A 27,563-nucleotide genomic window follows, 5' to 3' on the forward strand; every position below is an offset into this window, starting at 1 on the left:
TAGAATGCAAAACCAGACAAATGGCATCTTTATTTTAGAAATTGTGTTAGTGGTCCTTCTTTGTGGGGGCAGGTAGAGATTGGAAAGGATAGTGAAGGGACTTCTGGGATGCTGTTCTAGTTTCTCTAGTGGGTGCCTATGCTCAATTGAGCTTTGATAAATTAATTCAGTAAAGTCACAGGATACAAAATTAATATACAGAAATCTGTTGCATTTCCATACACTAATAATGAAGTAGCAGAAAGCCAAATTAAGGAAGCAATCCCACCAAAAATAATAAAATACCTAAAATAACTTAACCAAGGAGGTAAAAGACCTGTACTCCAAAAACTATAAATCATGGATGAAAGAAATTGAAGAGGTCATAAACAAATGGAAAGATATCCCATACTCATAGATCAGAAGAACCATCATTGTTAAAATGTCCATATTATCCAAAGCAACCTAGAGATTTAATGCAATCCATTATCAAAATACAACCACATTTTTTCACAGAACTGAACTCTGGATGGAACCACAAAACACCCTGAATATCTAAAACAATCTTGAGAAAAAAGAACAAAGCTGGAGGTATCACAATCCCAGAATTCAAGATATATCTCAAAGCTGCAGTAACCAAAACAGTATAGTAGAGGCACAACAACAGAAAAGTAGGCGAATGAAACAGAACAGGGAGGCCCAAAAGAAACCCACACTTATCTGGTCAATTAATCTTTGACAAAGAAGGCAAGAATATGCAATGGGGAAAAGACCATTTCTTTAACAAACAGTGCTGGGAAAACTGGACAACTACCTGCAGAAGAACAAAACTGGACCACTTTCTTACACCACACACAAAAATAAACTCAAAATGGATTAGAAGGACACCTGGGTGGCTCAGTGGTTGAGCATCTGCCTTCGGCTCAGGGCGTGATCCTGGGATCCGGGATTGAGTTCTGCATCAGGCTTCCTGCTCAGTGGGGAGTCTGCTTTTCCCTCTCCCTCTGCTGCTCCCCCTGCTTCTGTTCTCTCTCTCACATATATAAAGAAAACAATATGGAGTTTCCTAAAAAAATTAAAAATAGAGATACCATATGATCCAGTAACTCCACGACTGAGTATTTACCCAAAGAAACATTAAATCAAAAAGATATATGCATCCCTATGTTTGTTGCAGCATTATTTACAATAGCCAAGATATGAAAACAGCCCAAGTATCCATCAGTAGATGAATGGATAAAGAAGATGTCTTATATATACACAATGGAATGTTAATCATAAAAAAGAATGAAATCGGGCAGCCTGGGTGACTCAGCGGTTTAGCACCGCCTTCAGCCCAGGGTGTGATCCTGGAGACCCGGGATCAAGTCCCATGTCGGGCTCCCTGTGTGGAGCCTGCTTCTCCCTCTGCCTGTGTCTCTGCCTCTCTCTCGTCTCTCATGAATAAATAAATAAAATCTTAAAAAAAAAAAAAAAAGAATGAGATCTTGCCATTTGCAACAACATGGATGGATCTAGAGGGTATTATGCTAAGTGAAATAAGTCAGAGAAAGACAAATACCATATGATTTCACTCATATGTGGAATTTAAGAAACAAAACTAACATGGACTTTTAAATACAGAGAACAGTCTCATGGTTGCTAGAGGGGAGGTGGGTGGGAGGATGGCTGAAATAGATAAAGAGGATTAAGAAATACAAAGTTCCAGTTACAGGGGCGCCTGGGGGGCTCAGCGGTGGAACATCTGCCTTTGGCTGCCAGGGTGGGGGGCGGATCCCGGGATCCTGGGATTGAGTCACACATCAGGCTCCCTGCAGGGACCCTGCTTCTCCCTCTGCCTATGTCTCTGCCTCTCTCTGTCTCTCATGAATAAATAAATACTTAAAAAATAAAAAACCACACACACACAAACTTCCAGTTATAAAAATAAATAAGTCATGGAGCCAAAAAGTCCACCAAAAAGTGCATAAAGAAATGTGGTTTAAAAAAAAAAAAAAAGAAATATGGTCTATAAGACGGTAATAACGTTGTTTTGGGACAGATGGTAACTATTCTTAATGCAATGAGCACTGAATAATTTATAGGATTGTTGAATCACTATATTGTACGTCTGAAACTAATGTAACACTGCATGTTAATTATACTTCAATTTAAAAAATCAATTGAGCTGTAAAGTTATGATCTGTGCACCTTGCAGGATGTATAATTCACTTCAATATTATGTTAAAAAAAAAAAGCCGATGGACATTCCAGCCAACAACGGTCTGGAATTGGGGGATGTCCCCAAGGAGAAAGGCAGCCAGCCCTCTTGGCCAGGTTCTCATTGCAGAACCTCTGTCCTTTCTGGGACTTGGGGCTGGTAATTTTTCACTTTTTTTGTTAGCTCTCTGGTGCCTTCAAGTGGATGTTTGTTATATTCCACCTGTTTTTTTATTTTAGTCTCCTCAGGAGAAGAGATGGGCTGAATCACCCAGCCTACTTTTATCAGAAGCAGATGTTATCATAATAGTTATCTCTGGGTTCCAAATTAAACTGAAATCCTGGATAGAGGTATAGTCACATCTGTTCAATTTTTGGGGGGAAATCTTCATGTTACCAGTGATTGTTACCCAATGTTATTTCTGAGAAGAAAATGTATCTTATTGATTGCTCAAACATTTCTGTTGTTAAAGTCAGATTTTGTTTTATGAATTTACTTAATTATATTAATAGGGGGAGACCTATTTTTCTACTGAAGTACAAAACTTCCAGAATTTTCCATTTGAACATTTTCCTATTCTGGTCAATCTTACTAAAAGCAGCAAGACTTATTCTATAAATACATCAGTACAAACCAATAATAAAATACACCTAGGGGTGCCTGGATGGCTCAGTGGTTGAGTGTCTGCCTTTGGCTCAGGCCATCATCCCGAGGTCCTGAGACAGAATTCCACATCGAGCTCCCTGCAGAAAGCCTGCTTCTCCCCCTGCCTATGTCTCTGCCTCTGTGTGTGTGTCTCTCACGAATAAATAAAATCTTAAAACAAAAACAAAAACAAAAAAATGCCAATCTGGGCTATTGCAACAATAGGAGCTTCCTTAAGCTTTATTTTTTTTTTTAAAGATTTTAAAAGAAATGAAAGACACAGAGAGAAGGCAGACACAGGCAGAGGGAGAACCAGGCTCCTCACAGGGAGCCTGATGTGGGACTCAATCCTGGAATCCCGGGATCACTCCCTGAGCTGAAGGCAGACGCTCAACCGCTTAGCCACCCAGCCATCCTGCCTTAAGCTTTACATGACATTTTAAGCTTTAAAAATTCCCATGGAAAGTGCTTTTCCTTTTTCTCAGCATTTTAATTTGGATATACTTACTTGATAACCAATGGATTAATTATTATCCTTGTCGTTGAGATTATTTTATCTACCTTCTTTTTGTAAGTTTTAAAAAAGATTTTATTTATTCATTTGAGTGAGACAGAGAGAACATGAGTGGGGAGGAGAGACAGAGGGAGAGAGAGAGAAGCAGACTCCCTGCTGAGCAGGAACCCAAGTGGGGGAAGTTTTATCCCAGGACCCTGGGATCATGAGCCAAAGGCAGTTGGCCTAACTGAGCCACCTAGGCACCCCTATTTTATCTACATTCTTTTTTTTTTTTTAACTTTTATTTATTTATGATAGTCACACACACACAGAGAGAGAGAGAGAGGCAGAGACATAGGCAGAGGGAGAAGCAGGCTCCATGCACCGGGAGCCCGACGTGGGATTTGATCCTGGGTCTCCAGGATCGCACCCTGGGCCAAAGGCAGGCGCCAAACCGCTGCACCACCCAGAGATCCCTTTATCTACCTTCTTAAAGGAACTTCTTGAGAAGTGTCATCTCTGAGTCCTTTTTGGCCAACTCATGGCCACTTTTCTGGTCATTTCCTTTTTCTGCTCCAAAGACTTCAAGAGCTAAAACTGATCTTGGATAGCCCCAGGTTCATTTTTCCATCACAAATAGAGCAAGAACAAGAGCACAGAGGGGACATGAGAGGGTGGCCATATAACTTATTATCCAAACAGGGGCACTTTTAAGGGTGAGACAGTGATGATACCAATCATTGCATAAGAACAATAGGAGTAAATTGGTACATCTTGGCAAACCAGCTATTTATTCACCCTAGTCAAATAGGACTAGCTTGGGAAGGGCGCCTTATGTCATGTTCCCTTTTCTGAACCCTACATCACTGCTTCACACAGATGTTCCTGTTAGCTTCACTATTTAGACTTGCCTTTAGTTGACACCAAAACTCAGGTTTTTACTTGAGTTCTAGAACAGTGGTTTTCAAATTTGAGATGCACCTGAATCACCTGGAGAATGCTAGATCATATCCCCGGTTTCTGTGTCTGGTGTAGGTCTGGTGTAGGGCCCAAGAGTCTGTATTTCTTTTTTTTTTTTTTTTTAAGAATCTGTATTTCTAAACAAGTTCCAAGTGGTGCTGATGTATCTAGGGACCATTTTATTTATTTGTTGGTTTTTTTTTTTTAAAGATTTATTTATTTATTTATTCATGATAGTCACAGAGAGAGAGAGAGAGAGAGGCAGAGACACAGGCAGAGGGAGAAGCAGGCTCCATGCAGGGAGCCCGACGTGGGATTTGATCCCGAGTCTCCAGGATCGCGTCCTGGGCCAAAGGCAGGCGCCAAACCGCTGCGCCACCCAGGGATCCCATATTTGTTGGTTTTTATTTGTTATCAAGACTCTAGGGGATTTACCATGCAACTCAGTGTTGCTCCTTGCTCTGACTGAACCTGAACTGATGTATACTAATCTAATTTGAAGGAGACTCTTACTTCAGAATCCTGATTTATAGCAGATAATTGTGATCATTGCTGGACTTTTTTATTCCCTGCAAATGAGCCCTTCCAGGTCTTGCAGGATGTTGATGTGGAGATACTTCACACCATGTGAAACACCGTAAGGTACACTATCCATTGAATCTCATCAATAGGGCCCTTTATGGTCATCCCAAGACTTTATTGCCCTATTTCCAAGCTCACTGCTGTTGAAATGCCTTTTCTTTTTTTCTTTCAAGATTTGATTGATTGATTGATGGGGTAGGGGGAGCAGGGAGATTGAGATTGAGAGAGAGAACAAGAGTGGGAGATGCGGCAGAGGGAGAAGGGGAAAGAATCTTAAGCAGACCCTGCAATCAGTGTGGAGCCTGACACAGGGCTCCATCTCACAACCCTGAAATCATGACCTGAGCCAAAATCAAGAGTCAGATGTTTAACCAACTGAGCCACTCAGGTGCCCCTGAAATGCCTTTTCTGTATAGTTTGCCAGGATTATCTGAACAGTAGGGAGTGCAACACATTGTGGCGTATCATGGGACTTGAAATGTTTTCAACATTTGAATCATTAAACCTGTAGCTCTATTCTCTTGAGCTTGACCAGCAACAGGCCACTGGGCTATGGGGCTGTAGGGGAAAGAAAAGGAGCTGCATGCACCTTTCCAAAAACAGGAAACCCTGATCTGGATAGAAACCGCTCATTTTCAACGAAATCAAATCAATTTTCAAAGGGTCTATCTTATTAGCATGGAATTTATCTTAAAATAACAATGCTTTCATGAAGCATCTACCACCTTTCATGAAGGTGGTAGAAAATAATATTGTCATCAAACTTTTGAATCACTCTCCACCTACTGAAAACATATAGTGTAACTTCCAAATATATTATGTTTTCATTTCCTCTGTAATCCCAGCCCTAGCCTCAGCCCATGTAAAACTCACTCTTCCCCTTGTGTCTCTCGTTTACTGTCTCACTATCATCACACGCTCAGCACCAGATGTGTGCTTGTTCTCCCCCCCAGACCAGGCAATTCTCTTGTAACCTGTACCACCTGGGTACCCCACAAGTCAATTCAATTCAACCACCCTTCCTTGGATTTGATTATTTACTAGAACAGCTCACAGAATTCATGGAAACAATTACCTATATTTACCACTTTATTATATAATAAAGGATACAGATGGACAGTCAGAGGAGATACACAGGATGAGGTCCAGAAGGATCCTGAGCTCTGGAGCTTCTGTCCCCCTGGAGTTGGGGTGTGCCACCCTCCTGGCATATAGATGTGTCCACTAACCCAGAAGCTTTCTCAACCCCATACTTTTGGGATTTTTATGAAGAAGGTAAAGTAGGTCACACATATTTTAAGACAATGATTAAGACAAAACACGATGCAAAATATGTTTTTAAATGTGCATCCATTTAGTTAATATCACACATATTTACACACTCGTTCTGTAGCGATTACTCAAAAGTACAAGGCAGCTTTATTATTTTTTTTATAAGTATTTTTTTTTTAATTTATTTATTCAGAGAGAGAGAGAGAGACTGAGAGGCAGAGACACAGGCAGAGGGAGAAGCGGGCTCCATGCAGGGAGCCTGACGTGGGACTCGATCCTGGGTCTCCTGGATCAGACCCCGGGCTGCAGGCGGCGCTAAACCGCTGCGCCACCGGGGGTGCCCCAAGGCAGCTTTAAAAACACAAATACAATAGTTTAAAAACCAAAAAATTAAAAACCCCACAAATCACTCGACAAAAAATAGCCAAGCTTTTGCAGATTAAAAAGTTTGTTATAATCTGTTTTTAAATGAGCTCTATTTTCCTAAGAGTAGGATGAAGTTAGTCACTCAACACACCACCCACTTTGCTACCCCACCAGTCCCAGCAGACATCCAGGGTCCTTGACCTGGGAGGGGAGGGTGACAGTGTCTATGGGTAGGCTTGAAAAGATTCTTGAACTCTATAAAACTGTAATATATAAACACATACACATTTATATTTGGGGGGGAAGAAGGAAGCCATAGCTTTCATCAGATACTTCAAGTCATAAATACAGGAAAGCAAGGACCTTTCTAAGTCATGGGGGTGGAACTCCATGAGGTGTTGAGGGCCGATCTGAAGAATCTGGGGGCACCTGGGTGGCTCAGTCAGTTGGGCGTCGGCCTTTGGTCATGATCTCATGGGTCATAGGTGTGAGTCCCATGTAGGGCTTCCTGCTCAGCGGGGACTCTGCTTCTCCCTCTCCCTCTGTGTGCTTTCTCACTCTGTTTCTCTCTCAAATAAATAAAAAATTTTAAAAAGAAATGAAGAATCCAGGGCACCTGGGTGGCTCAGTAGTTGAGCATCTGCCTTTGGCTCAGGTTACCATCCCGGAGTCCCGGGATCAAGTCCCACATTGGGCTCCCTGCAGGAAGCCTGTTTCTCCTTCTGCCTATATCTCTGCCTCTCTCTCTGTGTCTCTCATGAATAAATAAAATCTTTAAAAAAAAAATGAAGAATCTTTTTGAATGAGATGGGGGAGTCCAGGGGCAGAATTGTGGCTGCGGGCTAATATCACTACCATATGTTCAGGGTTGAGTCCCCCAGACTGATCACCCCCATGAGTTCCATCTTTGCATTGCTATGGGGTATCTAAGATTGGTAATAATTGGGTAACTAGGCATAAGGTCTAAAAATAATGGGATAAACTGTATTTTAAGCATGAATTAGGAGAATGCCAATATGGCAAAAGCTGTATGTTTGTTTTATATTGAACTTTTAGAATTTTATAGCGGGAAGGACATGAAGGTGTCTAATTCACCCACTCATGTTTCATGTGAAAGAACAGGATTAGGGAGGTGAAGTGACTTTCTCAAAATCCCTAGGTCTTCCTGGTTCTCAGTCCACAGCAGTTTTTCTATGCACTATTGTTTCTTCCTATATGTGGTAGGGCAACTTTTTAAAAAAAGGAATTATGATGCAAAATCATCTGTTTCTGGTAAAAAGGTAGGTAGCTCAGTCATTCAAGAACGTTTGCGTGAGTTGGATTACTTAAAATGTTCCAGTCTAAAAAACATCTCCTCCCACCACTTGGATGTGTTCAGATGCTGAGGATGTTCCAGAAGGCCAGCTGTGACTAAGTGCTGAACAGAGGCAGCTTCCTTTGAAACATGAGGTCATATCAAGCTGGGCAAATCTAAGAGCTTGAGAAGGCACCAAACCTTCCTGAATGTCAAAATGGTTCAGCTATTTTTAAAACCTTGAGACTTTTATTGATTTGACAACCAAAATGGGATGAAAGTGGTAAAAAAAAAAAAAAAAAGCCTGAAAAAATTTGTAACTTAGCTAACTTTTTATATACTCGGAAGATTTTTGTTCCATGTTGAAGCATCTGAAACTTGCATGTGTTGCGCGGCTGAGTTGTGGCTCCTGTCCCACTTTGTATGTCAAAAACCTAATCTCCAGTATCTCAGGATGGCTGTCCTTGGAGGTAGGGTCTTTACAGAGATAATTAAGTTAAAATGAGGTAAGATAGCCCATAATCCAATATGACTGGTGCCCTTAGAAGAAGAAATTAGGACACACATATACACATACAGAGGGAAGACTCTGTGGGGACATAGGGAGGAGACCATCTCTATAAGCCAAAGAGAGGCCTCAGCAGGAAAAACCCTGTCGACTAGATCTTGGACTTCCAGCCTTCCGAACTATGAGAAAATAAATTTCTGATTTTGAAGCTGCCCAGTCTGCCGTGTTTGGTTACGAGAGCCCTAGCAGACCAATATAACACGCAAATGTCATTTTGCATGAGAGGGCTCGTTTCTTTTTATAATTCTATGGAAACGTTCTTTACAAAGTCTTGGTGAGTGCACAACATGCTTCTCCCTTGGTTCTGTTTCTCCTTTCCAGAGCTTTTGGGATCTGATCCCCACACAAACCGCGTGTATTCTGGGCCTTTCTGCTTCTGCCATTTACCCTGAGTGTGGAGTGCAGAGACAGTTTTTCAGATACTGGCGCTTAATTCCAAAAGGCGCTAAGACAAAGATCCTTGTCTATCTCCTGTGATCACTGAGGTTCTGAACAGCTCTCTGGCCCCTTCCCATTCCGAAAATCCTATGGGGTATTCTGTAGGGAGTTGTGCAGCTAGAGGGGCTGGAGGGAGGGGCAGAGAGCTGGCCTTCAAAGTGTGTGGGGTGGCAGGTCTTGTGCTAAGTGAGGGGCAAGACTGGACACCTGTGAGCCCTTATCACACCTTCCTCCCTGCTCTGGCCAGACTGGGGTGTATATTGTTGAGCACTTACTGTATGCCAGCCTGGAGGTAAATTTTCCCTTCATCCTCACAGTGACATTCCATAGTGGCTATTATTACACTTATTTTACAGATAAGGATGTGAGTTCAGATGAGAACACTGAGGCATGAAGAGGCTACATAACTTCCCCAAGTTTACATGCTCTAGCAAGTAACAGAGCCAGAAATTTCATATAGTAAGTCTACTCAAGACCCACCGCATGCCTGCCACTATGTGAAGTGTGGCAACAATAAAGAAAAACCCAGACCTTTCTCAACACTAACTGGCTTTCTGTTAAGGGGAAATGGTGCAGAAGAGCAATTATTGCAGTATGATGGGCACAAGTGTTCTTATTCAGTTATGCCTGTGATCAGGGCATGGGGGCGGATGGTTTCAAATGCAAGACTTTGAAGTTCCTTAAAGTTTTCAAAGGTGATCGCAGAGCTGAGTTTTGAAAATGGAACAGTAGCTGGCCAGGCACAGAAAGGAAGCAAACACAGTTTATTGCAAAGACTAAGAATGACACCTTAGAGATGTATTCTTGGATAGGATCCAGGTCCAGTACCTAAGAGATGAACAACCTTGAGTAAATGTCTCAACCTCTGTCAGCCTAAGTTTTATTTTATCATCTATACAATGGAAATAGCCACCTCATATTATTTTGAGGATCAAATGAAATAACGCACATTTTTTTATCATCTATACAATGGAAATAGCCACCTCATATTATTTTGAGGATCAAATGAAATAACGCACATTGCCTGAAAAAATAAGTAGGTGTTCAATAAGTCATAAAGGATTTCCAAAGAAATGAAACTGAAGGACTCTTTATATAAATAGGGGAATGGCAGGGATGAGGCTAAAGAGGCAGCAGGGTTGAGATGATGCGGGCCTGTGTGCTAAGCTAAAGAAGCTAGGACTTCATGCTTTAGGCCATGGGGAGCCATTGAAAGTTGTAAGGAGGAGGATAGCATGATTGGATTTACATCTTAGTAATATCACTGGGGCAGCAGGGGGGAGGATGGCAGGAGGGAAGGAGGGAGCTGCATTGGTCCTACTGAGGGCTGATTTAGGAAGAGTCTGGATTAAGAGGGGGTTGGAGGGATGGAGACCGAGATATCTGATGGTAGGATGGCCAGGCCACTGTAACGGATACAGAGAGCCAGGGAGAAGGATGTGCCTCAGAAGATTAGAAACTCGCATGCTGGGGACAGACCAGCTTCAGAGTCAGGAGCATTTCCTGTGCAGGAATGTGAGAATTTGAGAGGCATCAGAGACAGGAAAGGCAAGAAAGCAGTTGCCCTCTTAGACTGCAGGGTTAGAAGGAGGTGAGCTCAGGGAAATGCTAGCAAACCAATTTATTTTATTTTTTATTTATTTATGATAGTCACACAGAGAGAGAGAGAGAGGCAGAGACACAGGTAGAGGGAGAAGCAGGCTCCATGCACCGGGAGCCCGACATGGGATTCGATCCTGGGTCTCCAGGATCGCGCCCTGGGCCAAAGGCAGGCACCAAACCGCTGCGCCACCCAGGGATCCCCAAACCAATTTAAACGAAGGTTGAAGAATAGCCTAAGTAGGAGGAAAACCAGGAGACTGGAGGCTTATGCCAAGGGAAGAGCGCTTTTTAATTTTTTTTACAGATTTATTTATTTGAGAGAGAGACAAAGAGAGAGAGTGTGCATACCCAAGTGGGGAGAGAGGCAGAAAGAGGAAGAAAATCCCCAGCAGACTCCCCACTAGCAAGGAGTCCGACTCAGGGCTCCATCCCCAGGACCCAGAAGATCATGACCTGAGCCACTGAGGGGCCCCTCCTCAGCCTCTTCTACCTCCAGCTTCCAAAGCTCACATCACACTCACTCATAAACAGCTGACTTCCTTGAGGTGTCATGGACTAGAGTTCACATTCGTAAGCCTAGTGCATGATGATCCACGTAGGCACTCCAAAAAAGTTTGTTTCATGAAAGACCCAGTCAGTGCTTCTAGACACTCATACCAACAACACAGAATGACAAAGGCTGTGACAGTACAAAGCGCACTGTCACAGTGTTTGGGGAAGCCTGCTTAGAAGATACGGGGGTGGGGGTTGGGGATGCCTGGGTGGCTCAGTGGTTGGGCACCTGCCTTTGGCTCCGGTCTGATCCTGGGGTCCGGGATTGAGTCCTGCATTGGGCTCCTTGTGAGGGTCCTGCTTCTCCCTCTGCCTATGTCTCTGCCCCTCTCAGTTTGTGTCTCTCATGAATAAATAAATAAAATAAATCTTAAAAAAAAAAAAAAAAGATACGGGGAACTTTTCGTAGAGGTCCTGCTTGGGCTGAGTCTTCAAGGAAAAGCAAGTCAAGTGGAGAAGGGAGTTTTGAGCAGAGTGAACAGGATGTTTTTTGTACATTGTGGACATTTCTACTTTCTAGGTAATCTGGGTCCACTTTCCTGGAAGGACAATTGACAATGCTGGATAAAGTCTAATAAGAGGCGCGCCTGGGTGGCTCAGTGGTGAGCATCTGCCTTTGGCTCAGCGCATGATCCTGGGTCCTGGGATGAAGTCCCACTCCCCACAGGGAGCCTGTTTCTCCCTCTGCCTATGTCTCTGCCTCTCTCATGAATAAATAAATAAAAGTTTTCAAAAAGAAGTCCAATAAGACATCTTAAAAGCGCTTACAGACCTAACAAGACAGCAAAGAATTACCAGGCTATAATTTAGGAGACCAAAGGACTCAGAGGTGGCAAACACACACACACACAAAACATAAAAAACTCTTTTTGAAAAATTGAGGCATGGGATCTCTGGATGGCTTAGCAGTTTAGTGCCTGCCTTTGGTCCAGAGGCATGATTCTGGAGTACCGGGATCGAGTCCCTTCTCCCTCTGCCTGTGTCTCTGCCTCTGTCTCTCATGAATAAGTCAATAAAATCTTTTTTTAAAAAATTGAGGCATAACTGACATGTAACATCATATTTGTTTCAAATGTACAACATAATGATCTATGTATATATTGTGAAATAATCACCACAGCAAGTCTAGTTAACACCCGTTATCACGTATAGTTATAACTTCTTGTGATGTGAAATTTTAAGATTTACTCTCTTAACAACTTTCAAACGTGCAGTACAGCATTATTAAATGTAGTCTCCTGCTGTACATTGCATCCCCAGGACTCATTTATAATTTGAAGTTTGTACCTCTTGACCCCCTTCACCCATTTCGTCTACCCCTTTGCCTTTGCCTTTGATAGCCACAGACCAACCTATTTTTGGTATCTCTGAGTTCATTTTTAAAAAAGATTTCATATATAGGGGTCAGTAGAGCATGTGACTCTCCATCCTGGGTCTGGAAGTTCAAGCCCCACACTGGATATAGAGATTACTTAAAAGTAATAAAACATCTTTCTAAAAAAGACTTCACATCTACATGAGACCAAATGGTATATGTCTTTATCTGACTTATTTCACTTTATGGTTGAATAATATTTCTGTGTGTGTGTGCATGTTCTTTATGTTCTGTATGTGTGGCATATTCTTTATCCATTTATCCATCAGTGGACACTTGGGCTGTTTCTATGCCTTGGCTATTGTATATAATGCTGCAGTGAACATGTGGGTGCAAGTATCTTTTCGAATTAATGTTTTCATTTCTTTCAGATAAATACCCAGAAGTGGAATTGCTGGATCATATTTTTAATTTTTTGAGGAACTGCCATACTGCTTTCCATAGTGGCTGCACCAGTTTGCAATCCCACCAATAGAGTAGGATGGTTCCCTTTCTCCACATCCTTGCTAAGCTTGTTATCTGTTGTCTTTTTTATAATCGCTATTCTCCTCCTCCTTTTGAGGAGGGGAGGGGCAGAAGGAGAATCAATCCTCGGCAGGCTCAACACCCAGCGCTTGAGATCATGCCCTGAGATGAAATCAAGAGTTGGACGCATAACCTGGGCACCCTGGTAATAGCCATTCTAACAGGTGTGAGGTGATGTCTTACTGTGGTTTGGGTTTTCATTTCCCTGATTGATTAGTAATGTTGAGCACCTTTTTATAGCATGTCCTGTTGGAAAAAATGTCTATTCAGGTCCTTTGCCATTTTTCATTGGATTATTTGTTGTGGAGTTTGAGAGAGAGAGAAGGAGCAGGAGGAGCAGCAGAGGGAGAGGGAGAAGCAGACTCCCACTGAGCAGGGAGTACGACAACGAGGACGAGGGGCTCCATCCCAGGACCATGGAATCATGACCTGGGCCACTCCACAATTATTGGAGTTTTTTGCTATTGAGTGTTAGGAGTTTCCTATATATTTTGGAGATGAACCCGTTACCAGGATTATGATTTGCAAATCTTTTCTCCCATTCCATAGGTTGCCTTTTTATTTTGTTGATGGGTTTCCTCGGTGGTGCAGAAGCTTTTTAGATGCATATCGCCCCACTCGCTTCAGTGCTTGCTTTTGTGGTGTTTGGTGTGTAAATGAACTCTTAGGACTGCTTTTGCCCTGAAGGCCTCTGCCAAACTCTGCAGGAAGCTGCTGTGAAACTGAGCCGCATTTCTGCTCACTGGCCTCGAAGCTGGAGAAAGACAGCAGTGTGAAGTCCGAGGGACACCCCCGCAACCCCCGCACCACACATGCTCAGGGTAAGGTGACACCAGACATATTATCTATGTTCTTTTGGCACAAGGGGCAAGATTCCTGTGAGACAGTAAACCAAGCCCAGGCATCCGGACGAATAGGAGACCCAATTTTCACCTTGAGGGGGTACAAGACCACTCAAGGGGGAATTTCACTGAAAGCGGTTGTTTTTGACGGTGCCCCAGGCATTTAGCAAAAGCAGATAGAAAACGTAGCAGAGATCCAGTTTTCATTTTAGCCACTTAATAGATGATTAAGTGCTATCTTCATTTGCATTTTCCTAATGGCTAAGGATGTTGAACATTTTATAACCTCTGGTGAAGCGTCTGTTCATATATTTTGTTCATTTTCTCACTGGATTATCTGGGGTGGGGGGGGTTTGTTTACTACTGAGTTCTTCGCATTTTCTAGATAAATCCTTCGTCAGATATGTGGTTTACAAATATTTCATCCCAATCTGTAACTAGTTTTTTCATCCTCTTAATGGGGTCTTTTGCAAAGCAAAAATTTTAATTTTGATAGAAATTAAATTTAGCGATTTTTCCCCCTTTACGGAGCCTGCTTTCCATGTCACACCTGAGAACTGTTTGTCCAGATCAGGGTTTCTCAAAACTCAATTTTCTCAATTTTGAGAATGCGAGCTAAAAGCGAACACGGCAGCTCTGTGTCACCCGTTTCTCACTTATCTATGTATCCATGGTGATGACCCTTTGGGCAGACTGTCAGAACTCCTGGAACATTTGCACAGCTGTGGGGGCGGCGGGTAGATGTTATTCTACATGCCTAGAGCAGTGGGTTGAGAAGAGCCAGGGTGTCAGTGTGTTTAAAACATAAAGAGGGGCGCCTGGCTGGCTCGGCCGTAAGACCATGAGGCTCTTGATCTCAGGGTTGTGAGTTCCAGCTCCATATGGGGGGGGGGTAGCGATTACTTAAATTTAAAAGGGGGGTGAGCTTGGGTGGCTCAGAAGGTTAAGCAGATCCCATGGTCCTGGGATCATATCCCACATTGGGGCTCCCTGCTGGGGCGGGGGAGGGGAGTCTGTTTCTCCTCCTCCCTCTCCCCCTTCCCTCTGTGCAATGCTCTCTTGCATGCTCTCCTTCAAATAAATAAATGAATAATCTTTAAAAAAAAGAAAAGGTAAACATAAGGATTCATGATGGTTCCCTGGTGCCTGCTGGCGCGCATGGCAGGTATGCAACCAGCTCGGTTTGAGATCTTTAGACCCTAAGGCTCAAGCAGTATTTCCTGGCCCAGGACATCTCACATCGCTCCCACTGTTGGCACACAGGGAAGGTGTGTCTGTGTTATCCCCGTAGAGAGATAAGAAAGCATGCCTGCATTTGACCTCTCCAGCCTTTGCTTATATCTTTTTCCTGCTGTTCCTGCATTCTGTTGTTTGCTCTAATAAATCCGAACCTTGAGTATAACTTTACATGGGGTTCTGTGAGTCCTTCCAGTGCATCATCAAATCAGTTATATGACCATTGAGACAGGGGGCTGTATTTTTAAAACTAAGAGTTCAGTTTTTTAAATTGTTAAAAGACTTCTAAACTCATCTGTGTCACATTGAGGGAGTTTGGGTAGTTTGTAGCTTTCATGGAATTGGTCCATTTCATCCAAGTTGTCGCATTTATACCTGTAGAGTTATTTACAATGTTCCTTTCTTTTCCTTTTAAGGTCTTCTGAGTCTGTAGGAATGGCCAGTATTTTATTCCTTGCGGCTTCTTTTGTTTTCAAAGCATCTTAATGGAAATCATCTGATGTGATTTCTAACTACCAGCCGCTGTGTATGGCAGGCAGGGCAGGCATTGTTCTGTGGATTCAGCTAACAAAGAAACATTCCTGCTCACAAGTGCCTGTTTCAGGGCGACGTGGACAGAAAATTGCAGAGCTGATATCAGAGCCCAGGGCTCCTAACTCCAAGCTTCTCTGTTGGTAATAAGATTCCAACTATCACTCCCATGTAGTCCTGTTGCCTTTCATACCTACCTCTTGGCCCTTTCTTAACTGGCTCTTGTACACTCTAACCTCCCCGTGTCATGCTTTTCCTTGAGTGAAGCCTTTTCTTTTTTTGGTTAAGATTTTATTTATTCATGAGAGACACAGAAAGAGGCAGAGACCCAGGCAGAGGGAGAAGCAGGCTCCCCGTGGGGAATCTGACACGAGACTCAATTCCAGGACCCCAGGATCACAACCTGAGCCAAAGGCAGATGCTCAACCACTTAGCCACCCAGGAGCCCCAAGTGAATCCTTTCTTAAGATTTTCCCCTTAGCGTACTCCCAGCCTTCTTACACCTGGCTTCTCTCCTCGCCCTAGGCCTTGACTTTGTCAGATTGTACTTGCTTTTCTTGGAGACCTCCAACATACCATGTCTAACCCAGTGGTTCTCTACAGGGAGCAATTTTGTCCCTCAGGGGACATTTGCCAAAGTCTAGAGATACTTTTGTCGCAATTGGTGAGGTGCTACTGGCATCTAGGGGGAAGGGGCCAGGGATGCTACTAACTATCCTACCAATGTCAAGATAGCCCCATCCAGAACAAAGAATTACCTGGTCCAAATGTCAGTAGTGCCAAGGTTGAGAAACCCCTGCTCTCATCCTATGCCTGGGGAGGCCTCTTCTGACTCCTGACTGGCTTTTTCTATGTGTGCCAGGACACCAAGGTTGTCATGCTTTGAATTTGTGGTGGATGACGTGCCAATCCGTGGCTCTGTGGGCCATGAGAGCTGCTTCCTGCTACATAGCCACAAGGTAGGACTCTAAACCCCTTTATTAGTCTTCCACATTGAATCTATGGAGATGGAGTTATTTTACCAATGTCTCAGTGTTGGGTGCTAAGCCCCATAGCCCGATTAGGTTATGGCCTCATCCACATAGTGTGTTAGTCACACTAACAGTGGAATGTTGGGAGCGGCAGGTGTCATGGGGATGATGGTGGGACTTCTTTCCCTAAGCACTGGAAATTTACGGTTGCCCATCATCAACTCTATGTTCTCAATGGTGGGTATTGTGCTTGTCTTTCACATGTGTTTGCTTTGGAATGACCTGGCTGGGTACAACCTGAATGAGGAGGTGACCGCTGGAGGTTCTGGTGATTGTTTTGACCGGGGTTGACAGTGGCTAGAAAATCATCCATATAGATGTCCTCTGCTTCCCTCCATACCATTCCCTCTATGGTTTGCTCTGTGCTGTGCTCAGCACAGGTGCCCAGTTTTTGAGCCCTGGCACTGGTGAGGTGATAAGAATTAATCAGGGATTTCTCTCAAGGGGTAGAACTAAGTAGATTGTTTAAAAAAGTTTTGCAGATCTTCTCTTCAAGGTGAGGGGCAGATCTAAGGGGTGGGGTGGCTTTAGTGAGGAGTATATATTTTATTGTAGGTTTTCTGGATAACAGAATCAGGGGAGATTGCTCTGCTACAGGCCCTGCGTCTGGGAGAAAGGGGACTGATTCTCCTAAAACATACTACAAGAGGGATATTTCCACTGCTACTCTACAGGCATTATTATCATGGCACTGCTGGGCATGTTCAGTGGCTATCATCCGGGGACCGATCATTAACCTAGTACTATCTTGTTGTATGCCCTGATCTGCTGAATCTTGGACACATGTTCAGCCACTTTTGTTGGCAGATCAGAGTTGAATGGTGGATATGGAATGTCATTCTCACCACTAGCCTCTTCTCTGGAGACTTCCTTTTCCCTGGTGGGCCAGCCTAGATTTAGGAATTTACAGCACATCATGGAACCTGGAATAGAGTCAGTGTGAGGCTTCTGGCCCGGATCCTCACATGCCTGCTCTTCCTTGTCCTAGATCTGCCAGTTCTTGGCCACCCAAAGATTTCTTCTTGATATTGGTAATTTGTGTCTTCATTGTCTTTTCTTTATTAGCCCTGCTAGAGGCTTACCCATTTCACTTATCTTTCACAGAACAGCTTTTTGTTTGCCCTTCTGTTGTTCTTAGGTCTTTCATTTATGATTTTGGCTTTTATTTCTTCCCTTCTGTTTTATTTGGACTTATTTTGCTTTTCCTTTTCTGGTTTCTCATGGTAGTACCATAACTTACTGATTTGAGCCCCTTCTGTGAACATTTAGTGCTATGAATTTTCCTCTCAGACTGTTTTGACTGTGTCCCACAAATTTTGATATGCTGCATTTTCACCTAGTTAAATATGATCCATTCCTTTGAGACTTCCTTTTTGACGCATGGATTATTATGTGTGTGTCCACGTGTTTGGAGAATTTCCTGCTATCTTTCCATTACTGATTTCTAGTTTGATTCCACTGCAGTCAAAGTTCACACTTGATATGATTTCAATTCTTTTGAATTTGCTGAAGTTTGTTTTATGATCCAGGAAACAGTCTATCTTGGTGAATGTTCTCTGGGTTGTCTGAACATTTTTTATAATTCCATTTTCATTTTTACTTGTTTTGAGTGCTTCTCTTGACATTAAACTTTTCATTGCTGTGGCATCCATTTCAAAGACATGAATCTTGAATTAAGTGGATGTCTGAGTGGATGGATGGCATAGATGCCAGTTGTTTTCAACTAGTAAGGAACCAGTTTACCCCCACCAGTTCTCCTTATAGAGAGCCCCAAGTAACCTAGATTAACTGACCACTTGATCTCATTTCTTTCTTTCTGTGCCCTAATTCCTGATTTTATGCCATAAATTTGCTAATAGTGTACTGTGAAACTGTAGGTACCCCACCCTCAATAAAGGCAGAGCCCTAAGTCCTTTCTCTCTCTCTCCACCCAGGACCTCAAGTGCACCATGTACCCTCTGGGACTTGTAAAAAACTGTGTTCTTCAAAGTTCTCCAATGGTTTTGCTGAGGTGCATCCTGAAATCATAGTAAGAACCACAAGGGCTGGGGAAATCTACGTGGCTCAATGACTAAGCATCTGCCTTTGGCTTAGGTCAGGGTCCCGGGGTCCTGGGATAGAGTCCTGCATCAGGCTCCCCACAGGGAGCCTGCTTCTCCCCCTATCTGTGTCTCTGCCTCTCTGTGTCTCTCATGAATAAATAAAATCTTTAAAAAAAATTCTTGATGTTCTCTCCACCCTCCAGAATCATCTTCTATTTGCATTAGACATTATGTCCAGGGTTTGAGCTGTAGGAAGAAGAAAAGAGAACTGCATCCATGTCATCTTATCTGTAACCACCATCAACCTCTTCTAATAGTTTGATGATTTTAGCTTATTTTTAAATAAAATTTTTATTTTAGAATAGTTTAGTTTTAAGAAAAGTTTGGAAGATATTAGAGTTCCCATATGCCCAGTTTCCTCCACTGACATGTCTTATGGTACTTTTGTTATTACTAATGAACCAATATTAATATATTATTAAATAAAGTTACCATTGATCTAGATTTCCTTAGTTTTTACCTAATGTCCTTTTCAAAGTGTTCTAAGATCCCATCCAGGATTCAGCATTCCATTTAGCTGTCATTTCTTCTCAGGCTCCTTTCAGATGTGACAGCTTTTTTCTGACTTTCCTTATTTTTGATGACCTTGACGGTTTGGAGGAGTCAGATATTTTGCACAAGGTCCTCAATTGGGATTCTCTGATGTTTTCTCTTCATTAGACTGGAATTGTAAGTTTTGGGGACAAAGACCACAATAGTGGTAAAGGGCCATTGCCATCACATTTTATTGAGGGTATATACCATCAACAAGCCTGATCACTGTTGGTGTGGACCTTCATCGTCTGGCTGGGATCGGGATTATCAGGGTTCTCCTGTAAAAAGCAGTGACTTTTCACCCCCACCTCATGCTGTGCTCTTTGAAAGAAGTCACTATGTGCAGCTGATATAGTTTCTTTTCTTTTCTTTTTTTTATCTTACACTTACATCATATCATTTTTCACAAATTCTGACTTACTGGAGGAATTAATCTATCCTGGACCCATATTTTTCCAAACATTTCATTTTGCTCATTACACCAATATGAAGCATTTATGTGGCAAAGAAAAGATCAAAGGCATGATTTGAGAGACTATTTCTCTTAATACTTCCACACACTCAAAACTGATGTCCTAATGCAGCCTTTAAATACTATAATAGGGATCCCTGGGTGGCGCAGCGGTTTGGCGCCTGCCTTTGGCCCAGGGCGTGATCCTGGAGACCCAGGATCGAATCCCACATCGGGCTCCCGGTGCATGGAGCCTGCTTCTCCCTCTGCCTGTGTCTCTGCCTCTCTTTCTCTCTGTAACTATCATAAATAAATAAAAATTAAAAAAAATTAAAAAAATAAATACTATAATAGCCATTTTTAGGAAAAATCTAAAGATCCTATGCAGCTGTAAGAGCAATGGAGTTCTTCTGAATCCTTCTGTTTGCTTCTGGGAAATTTATCAGAAGAAACAAATCACTTTCACTTTCTCTGGAAAGTTTATCTTAATTTTATTTACTTATTCATGAGAGACAGAGAGAGAAAAAGGGAGAGACACAGGCAGAGGGAGAAGCAGGCTCCGTGCAGAAGCCCGATGTGGGATTCAATCCCGGGTCTCCAGGATCATGTCCTGGACCGAAGGCAGATGCTAAACTGCTGAGCCACCCAGGGATCCCCTGGAAAGTTTATCTTAAAAAGAAACCTGGATCTTATACATCGTTTCCTCATGAATCTCCTAAATTCCCAAAAGGGAAACACATTTGTTAATGCAATATTTGTTCTTTTGACACAGATAGGGCTCTTTTTAGACCAGACAATGTTTTGTGCTTTGTGTAGCCTTCACAGCACACGGAGGCCTGTGATATTATCATCTTGAGTCCCCATAGGACTTGAAGCAAAAGGTTGCCCTTTTATATTACTAAAGACCATCCTCAGTTTTATGGTTTTGCTTTTATGACATATTTGTCAGAATTGGAACTTGTTTGATGCTACGTTTCTGGATATGAGTAATTATTTTTTTAAAGATTTATTTATTTGAGAGAGTGAGCAAGCGAGAGAGAACATGAGCAAGGGTGGGGGGTGGTGCAGAGGGAGAAGCTGACTACCCTCTGAGCAGGGAACCTGACTTGGGGCTCAATCCTGGGACTCCAGGATCATGACCTGAGCCAAAGGCAGGTGCTTAATAGACTAAGCCACCCAGGTGCCCCTGGATATGAATAATTCTTACGAGAAAATCTGTCTTGCTTACCAAATGGCTCCAGGAAAACATTGCAGAGGAATAGAGGAGGTTGCTTTGAATAAGAATATTGTTAGAATATTATCTGTATCCAGAAGGCTCTGTTCAGTTTCTGACATCACAGCAATCTCTGAGTGACTATCACCAACCCCCAGTTACCCACCTTAGCGTCATGTGAGTTTTAGAAAAGAGCAATTAGGTGGGAGCCTCATCAGACACAGAAACAACTTATAGAGAAAATTAGTTAAAATAATTAAGTATTGGAAAAGGTACAGACATGAAATAGAAATTCAAAGACCCACAATCCAATGGGAACTGAACCCATAATCGCAGAGGCATTTCACTAGCTGACAAGGTAGCTGTTTCTCAGATGGTGCTGAGAGAGGGTGGGAGGGTAGGGAAGAACCAGACCTTCACCACTCCCACTCCCCTACCCCGGCCTTATCTCAAGGTAAATTCCACTTGGATCCAAGATTTTAACATACAACAAGGAAACTACCAAATATACTGAACCAGCAAAAAAAGATTAATGTTTTAACAGCTCTATAGAGTGGGAAAAGTATAAATGTGCAACATTCAGAAGCCATAAAATAAAAATGTAGTAATTTGTTTGGCCTAAAAACCCCCACAAACTCGAGCCACAAACAACAAATTTGGAAGGATGGCTGCAACGCAGCTGACACACAAAGGGACAATACAATTCAATGAACAGAACTTTTGCAAAAGGTGAACAAAATTAAAATGTAAGAGGCAATGAACACAGGGAAAGATGCCTAACCTAAACGTGTATCACTTCTCATTGCCTAGATTAAACCAAGTAAGAGTTCCAGAGGTGAGAAGTTCAAGGCCACAGGCAAGGGACACCTTCCTTAGGCTCCCTGTGCCAGCTTTTGCATGTGGCTCTCCTCCACATGCTCCCAGGATGGCTGCTGCGCCTTCAGGCATCACCTCCAGGATGCCAGGATGCACGAGAAGAAGGGGGCCAAAGGGGGCCGGCAGGGAAAAGGCAAAAAGTTTCTGCTCTGGAAGTCCCCCACTTTAATGACTTCTCATGGAGGCCTAGTTTTGCTTACATCTCATTTGCTGGCTGCTCAGCAGTAGGAAGTTACTCACTTTTAACTTTGTCTCATAGAAAGCGCGTTAAGTCCTATGCACACTACTTAGGAATCTTCACAAAGTGAACACATCCATTTGACCAGCATCCAGATCAAAGAACAGAGGGGGAACAGCCGCCTTGCAAGTCCCTATGTGCTCCCTCGCAGTCACTGAAGAAGGTATTTTTAATGGGTACATTCTCAGTGTGACCAAAAGAGGGTACATTAAAGAAAACGAGAATATAAGTAACCAGCCATCTATCACACTCATCATATTCTAGATTGACCTAAAGACACTCTGACCCTTAAACCTTCTCCCCAAATCTTAAATTCTCCATCCAGGACATGTTCTGGTTCTTTGAGACAAAATGGCTGGGATTTACATTTGCTGGGATTTTATATGGTGAGACTGGGACACAGAGCAGGCTGGCCCAGAGCAGGAACTTTCTGCAGCAATAGACTCATAGGTGAAAGCAGTAAGGAGATCCTTATGGGAGGACGACTTGGTCTCCCACTGTGGAGAGATCTGTGACTAGGGAGACATCCCAGAGAACCATGAGGGACTCCATCCCGTGAATGGGATGAAGATGGGGGATAATTTGCACTTCTGTCTGTACCTTTGAGAAGTGAGAAATCCCCAAAATAAATGTGGCCAAATCTTAGAACTCAGGACTTATTATTACAGTGCTCATCCTGGAGAGAAACCCCATCATCAGTACAGGCACCTTTCACCAGGGCTTCCATCCTACTGAACACTGAAACATTCATCTTAGAGAGAAGCCTTATCTGTGGCAGAGAAGCCCCTGCCAGCACTCTAGCACCGCACGGCATCAACTCCTTCGCAAGCGACAGGAACTCTACAAATGCAATGAATGTGAGGGCTTTTGGGAAGGTAGAGCTCATTCAACGTCAGAGAATTCACACTGGAGAAAAACCGCATGCACGTAATGGATGCGAAACTGCTTTCAGGCAGTGCGCACAACTAATTAGACATCTGGGATTTCAGAACACAGAGAGGCTCTGCAAGCATAATGGGTAAGAAGAACCTACAATCCAGGTTCCAGCCTCAGATAATGGCAGCTAATTTCGCTGCGACTTGAGCCAGTCTTAGGTAATGAATATGGAGAACTATCTAGGGGAAGCAGGGAGTAGATTGAATGTGACGTCATTCACCCTCAAGAGAAGCCTGTGAACATAATCAACATGGAAAATCATCTGGGGACAGTGTTGCTGTTGAAGAGGTCACGGGAAAGACACTCTCATGTTGTATAGACTATGAAAGGACATTTAATCTGTAATCAGGCCAATTCATACTGGAGGAAAAAAAAAAAAAACAAACAAACCCTTGATTACCAAGGGAGGAGGAAAAGCCTTCAGTTCTCCTTCTTGGATTCCAGAGAAACCTTCGTGGTATACTGGCCAACTGTGGGGGTAGGGGGAACTCAGGGTGTATTAAGCATCACGGTAAAGCATTAGTCACATAAAGTAGGCGGTTACCCCCTTTCTGCTTCTTCCACCCCAAAGTTCTCATTCTTTCGTTTGATTAGATAAGAAACTGGGTGTGTGCCTTTAACGACTTATCTTCCTAATAGTATTGTTCTTTCTAAGCTTAGCTTGTAATTCTACTAGGTGTTCAGTACACTTCTGCTGAATGAATGAAGGAACACAGTGGGCAAGCGTCGGGGTTAGCCTGGTTTTAGCTTTGGGGCAGGACTCCTAAGATATGCAGGGTGCACAGGGGCTGCACCGAGGGGAGAGGCTTAGCTGTGGAGTTTGCTGGTTACAAACTCCAGGGTCACTATATCACATCGTGTTTAGATCCCATTTATCTGATGAACTTCTATGGGACACATGCCTCTACTACTGATGATGTGGGGATGGGAAGTAGGTGGCTGAGACTTTTCTCAAATTCTAGATGCAATGAAATATTGGCAGGATGCATTAGGAGGATGCCAGTTTATCTGTGCCATGTGTGTGAAACTAGAAATCAAAAGAGAAGATCTAGAGTTTCCGAGTTCAACATCTCATTGCACAAGGGAAGGGAAGACTGCACACTTTGTGTAATGCTGAGGAAGCACCCCCATCCCCCTTGCTTGATCAAGGTTGGGGCAGAAGACAGCTTAATCTATGCCTTTTCCACCTCCCAAGCCAACTAGGATTATCCCCAGACTCGCATTCGAAGTCCATAAGACACCCTTGTCTCCCACTATCTTTCCTCTCCAATTAAGGGAGAAGAGATTCAGATCTTGTGCATTTCTGGCTCCTAGCTTTGCTGAGAAGACAGGAAGAAATGGTGGAGAAAAAGGGAGAGGTGGAGAAGAGACAAAGAATGAAGAACATGAAGAACATGGGAGTGTCCCCACACAGGGAATGGCCTGGATTTTGTCCCTGTTAGGAATCTAATAAGGATCTAAAATGTCACGAAGCCTGACTAGAGAGGTAAGTAGAAGGCCCAGTTTTCCACCAGTTTAGTTCCAGTTGCCATAAACTCCTTCCAGCCAGTACTCAGCAATTCTAAAATCTTGCTGTGGACCTTGGCCTCCTGTAGAAGTGTTGCCCACCCACCCGCCAGCTGTCCATTCCAGCTTGCTGCTCCTTCCATGTGCTTTCCATGGCTTTCTGGCCCATGCTTAGGCTCTTCCCTTCTGCCCCTATGGCACTTGTGTGTCCCAAAATTCATCACTGAGCCCCATTTTAGAAGGCTCATGCTCACATACCTAGAACGTTCCTGAGGCTACCTCTTCTTGTGTGCAACAGGCTCTGGGAGTTGGGACTAAGTGTTGAACTTGCTCTGTAGGCTGTTAGAAATCTTGACTTGTATTTCCTACCACGCAAGTAAGATTCCACTGTCTAAATTTGGGGTGATTTCCCATTTGGATCTAAACCAAGAGCCATGGGGCTCTAAGAAAATGATGACCAAAAGGTTCAGAGGAGGGCTACACTGGCTAAGAACATCTTCGGCTTCAAATAGCAGAAATCTGCTTAGAAAATAAGACATTTAATTAAGGTATCAATAAAACTGGAAGTAGCTGGTTCCAGGATAGGTATAGTGGCTCAACGATGTCATCTAGGACCCAGGCTCTTTTTGTCCGTCTGCTTGGCCAACCTTGGTATGTTGGCTTCTTCCCTTGGTCTTGTGGCCTCATGGTCCCAATATGGCTGCTACTGCTCTAAAGTATCACATCCTCAAACATCCATGTTCAAAGCAGAAAGAAGAAGGGCCAGGCCATCCTTCCTTTAATCAAAAAGCAAAATTCTTCCCAGAAGGTCCTCCAGCCCATTTCCTTCTAGTTTTTATTGGCAGAATGAACTCGCATGGCCACCTCTAAGCCAAATGACGGCCAGGGAAATAAGGAAGGAGCTGGCCACAGTGACTCACAGGGGCCAGGTGGGCCCTGGAGCTATGGGACCTGAGGGCACCTCTGGGATAGGCTCTACCCTAGGCCTTCCATGGGGCCCAGTTCTGCTCGGCCGTCCTTTTTCCCTTCGCCCACAACAGGCTCATGGTTCCCTCCACTCTGAGTTCTTTCCGTGTCATGGCTTTCCTTCTCTAAGTTCCTTCTTTAGTCTCATTCTGGCCAGCACCTTGGTCCATGCAGGCCCTAGGTGCCCTAACACTATCCTGTCACACATGCACTGTGCCGATATGGTCTGAGTTTTTGGTTCACATTTCCCCAAAGGGGAATCCGACTGGTCTGACCGGCTTTCCTTCTATTTTTGAGCCAGTCAAGTGACTTCAGAAGCCACTGGCCAGCCTATAGTGGATCCTGTTCCAGTGACCCGTGGTGGGGAGGGACCAAGGGGCAGGGTCACGTGACACAACACAGCCCCCTGGTAGCAGAGGCCGAAGGTGGCAGCTCACCACAGAAGGGGCTCGGGGCAGGACAGGTACTGTGGCATGAGGAAGAGCGTGGGCAGGGGCTTTGTAGAGCCCAGAGCAACAATGTAAGGAGATGAAGTTACTTCATGAACAGAGAGGCTGTAAGGGAGAACATGGAGGCACCAGACACACAAGTGAAAAAGCCATTTTGGACATTTCCACCCCATTTCAGTGGATGCCGTGTGAAGAAGAGGGGAGGGATCCAGTTGGCAGACAGAACCAAGGCCCCTGTGCCATGGCCACAGTCCCTTAGCTGAATCCAGCCATTGGGGCCTCTCAGGTTGAGGCCCAGATGCGGCGGAGCAGAAAGAAATCGTCCCCACCTTGCTCTGTCGGATTACCTGACTCACAGAATTGAGAGCAGACATCACAGCTTCTTGCATCTGCCATGACTCAAGACCCTCCCCAAATTCCCGCAGCAGACACTCCAGTGAGTGCTGGGAGACAGGGTGATGTCTCTCATGATCACGGCTGCCCTGGGGATCGGGACCTTCAGCGCCTACTTGACTTGGTCTCTTAGAAACCATAGCATGGCTCCAACAGGCTGCAGAAGGGATTGTGGAAGGAGAACCATTTCAATGTGGCCATACAACCGAGACACAGAGTGGACTGGGGATTCCGGCGATGCTAGGAAAAATCCTGCAAGGGGAGAAGTAGCATCTTAAAGCCCGAGTGATGGGCAAATCTGGATTAGCAACCCTGCTCCTCCACTTATTCGTTGTATGCCCTTGGGCCAGTTATTTAACCTCTCTAAGTCTTATTTTCTTAAAATGAACATGAGGATAGGAAGATCCTACTTCCCGGGGCTGTGGTGGGGGAGACAAAGGGGTGCTGCATGTGAAGCCCTTGGCCACACAGGCACCAAATGCAGGGTGGTAGGCTGTTCTGGTCAGAGCCTCACACATGTGCTGAGTGGGCTCAGAGGCCCAGTGAGGCCCGGCTGCTCAGCGAGCATCAAAGGGCATGTCATGGCTGTTCTGGATGGGGAGCTCTACTGGTGTCCTCCACGAGGGACTAGTGGGGACAGGGGGTACACCTTTACATATCACAAAGCCCTTTACAGCTTCCCTTCTACACCGAGTTTCTTAAGCAATTTTCTAGAAGCCTTTGGAGTCGCTTCTTACGAAGAGCCTTCACCAGTTCCCTAGGAGAGCCAAGCTTAGAGCCACCTGCCCCTCTAGCACCCTGCTCCCCCGACACCTTCACTTGATTATCTCGATCTCCTCTCCCTGTTTGCATTAATTCCCATTCAGTCAGGTCTCCGGATGGTCATTAGGGGAGTCATCTGAGAGAGCATTCTGGAGACCCGCTGTAAATGACACTCCAGCTACAAACTTCCAAGCCCAGAGCACAGACACCTGGTGGCCAGCTGTGCTTCTGCCCAAAGACAATTGCGTGAGCTCCTGGTAAGCAGACAAACAGGCCACTGGCAAGGGTCCTCCCCTTCTTTCTCTCCTTAACCCTCGATGACCTAATCACATCTCCACCACTGGAAAGCAGCCCCCAGCTCCTAGGAGATGTGCTTCTACGGGCAGCACCAGCCCTCGGGACCGGCTCCTACTATCTGGCCAAGAACATTTTTAACTTGCTTTAAAAGAAAGCAGCAGAGAGCTTTCCAAGGCTATATAAAACCCTGGGCGTCCCCTCTTCGCGGTGAGGGGGAGGGGGAGGGGGAGAAGACAGGGATTCTGCAGCTTACAAAACGCAAGAGGGCGTCGTGTGCATTTGGACTGGACTTGGCCACATACCAAGGGGAGGATGCACTCACTGGGGAGTGTAGGGCTCAGGGGGA

At 44.1% G+C, this 27,563-nt stretch overlaps 1 protein-coding gene and 1 long non-coding RNA gene across 5 annotated transcripts in view; one reads left to right on the forward strand and one right to left on the reverse strand.

Annotated features, from left to right (window-relative positions):
* The window catches only part of IFT22 (intraflagellar transport 22), a 51,648-nt gene continuing 24,085 nt past the window's right edge, over window positions 1–27,563 (reverse strand). The window contains exons 9-10 of one of the 2 annotated variants that reach the window (XR_013385412.1): window positions 9,784–26,410; window positions 1–9,713 (exon numbers count right to left, since the gene is read on the reverse strand). The gene's annotated coding sequence lies outside the window, so the exon portion shown is untranslated. Of the gene's footprint in view, window positions 26,411–27,563 lie in introns of both variants that reach the window. The other variant, XR_013385411.1, reaches the window with a different exon arrangement.
* The window catches only part of LOC144319660 (uncharacterized), a 19,517-nt gene continuing 4,859 nt past the window's right edge, over window positions 12,906–27,563 (forward strand). Inside the window, exons 1-4 of one of the 3 annotated variants that reach the window (XR_013385418.1) lie at window positions 12,906–13,018; window positions 13,542–13,675; window positions 16,326–16,422; window positions 24,159–24,330. This is a non-coding gene — a long non-coding RNA (uncharacterized LOC144319660). Of the gene's footprint in view, window positions 13,676–16,325; window positions 16,423–24,158; window positions 24,331–27,563 lie in introns of all 3 variants that reach the window. The other 2 variants (XR_013385419.1, XR_013385417.1) reach the window with 2 other exon arrangements.

The sequence above is a fragment of the Canis aureus genome, chromosome 8 (assembly GCF_053574225.1).
Source record: "Canis aureus isolate CA01 chromosome 8, VMU_Caureus_v.1.0, whole genome shotgun sequence".
NCBI classification, from domain to species: Eukaryota; Metazoa; Chordata; class Mammalia; order Carnivora; family Canidae; genus Canis; species Canis aureus.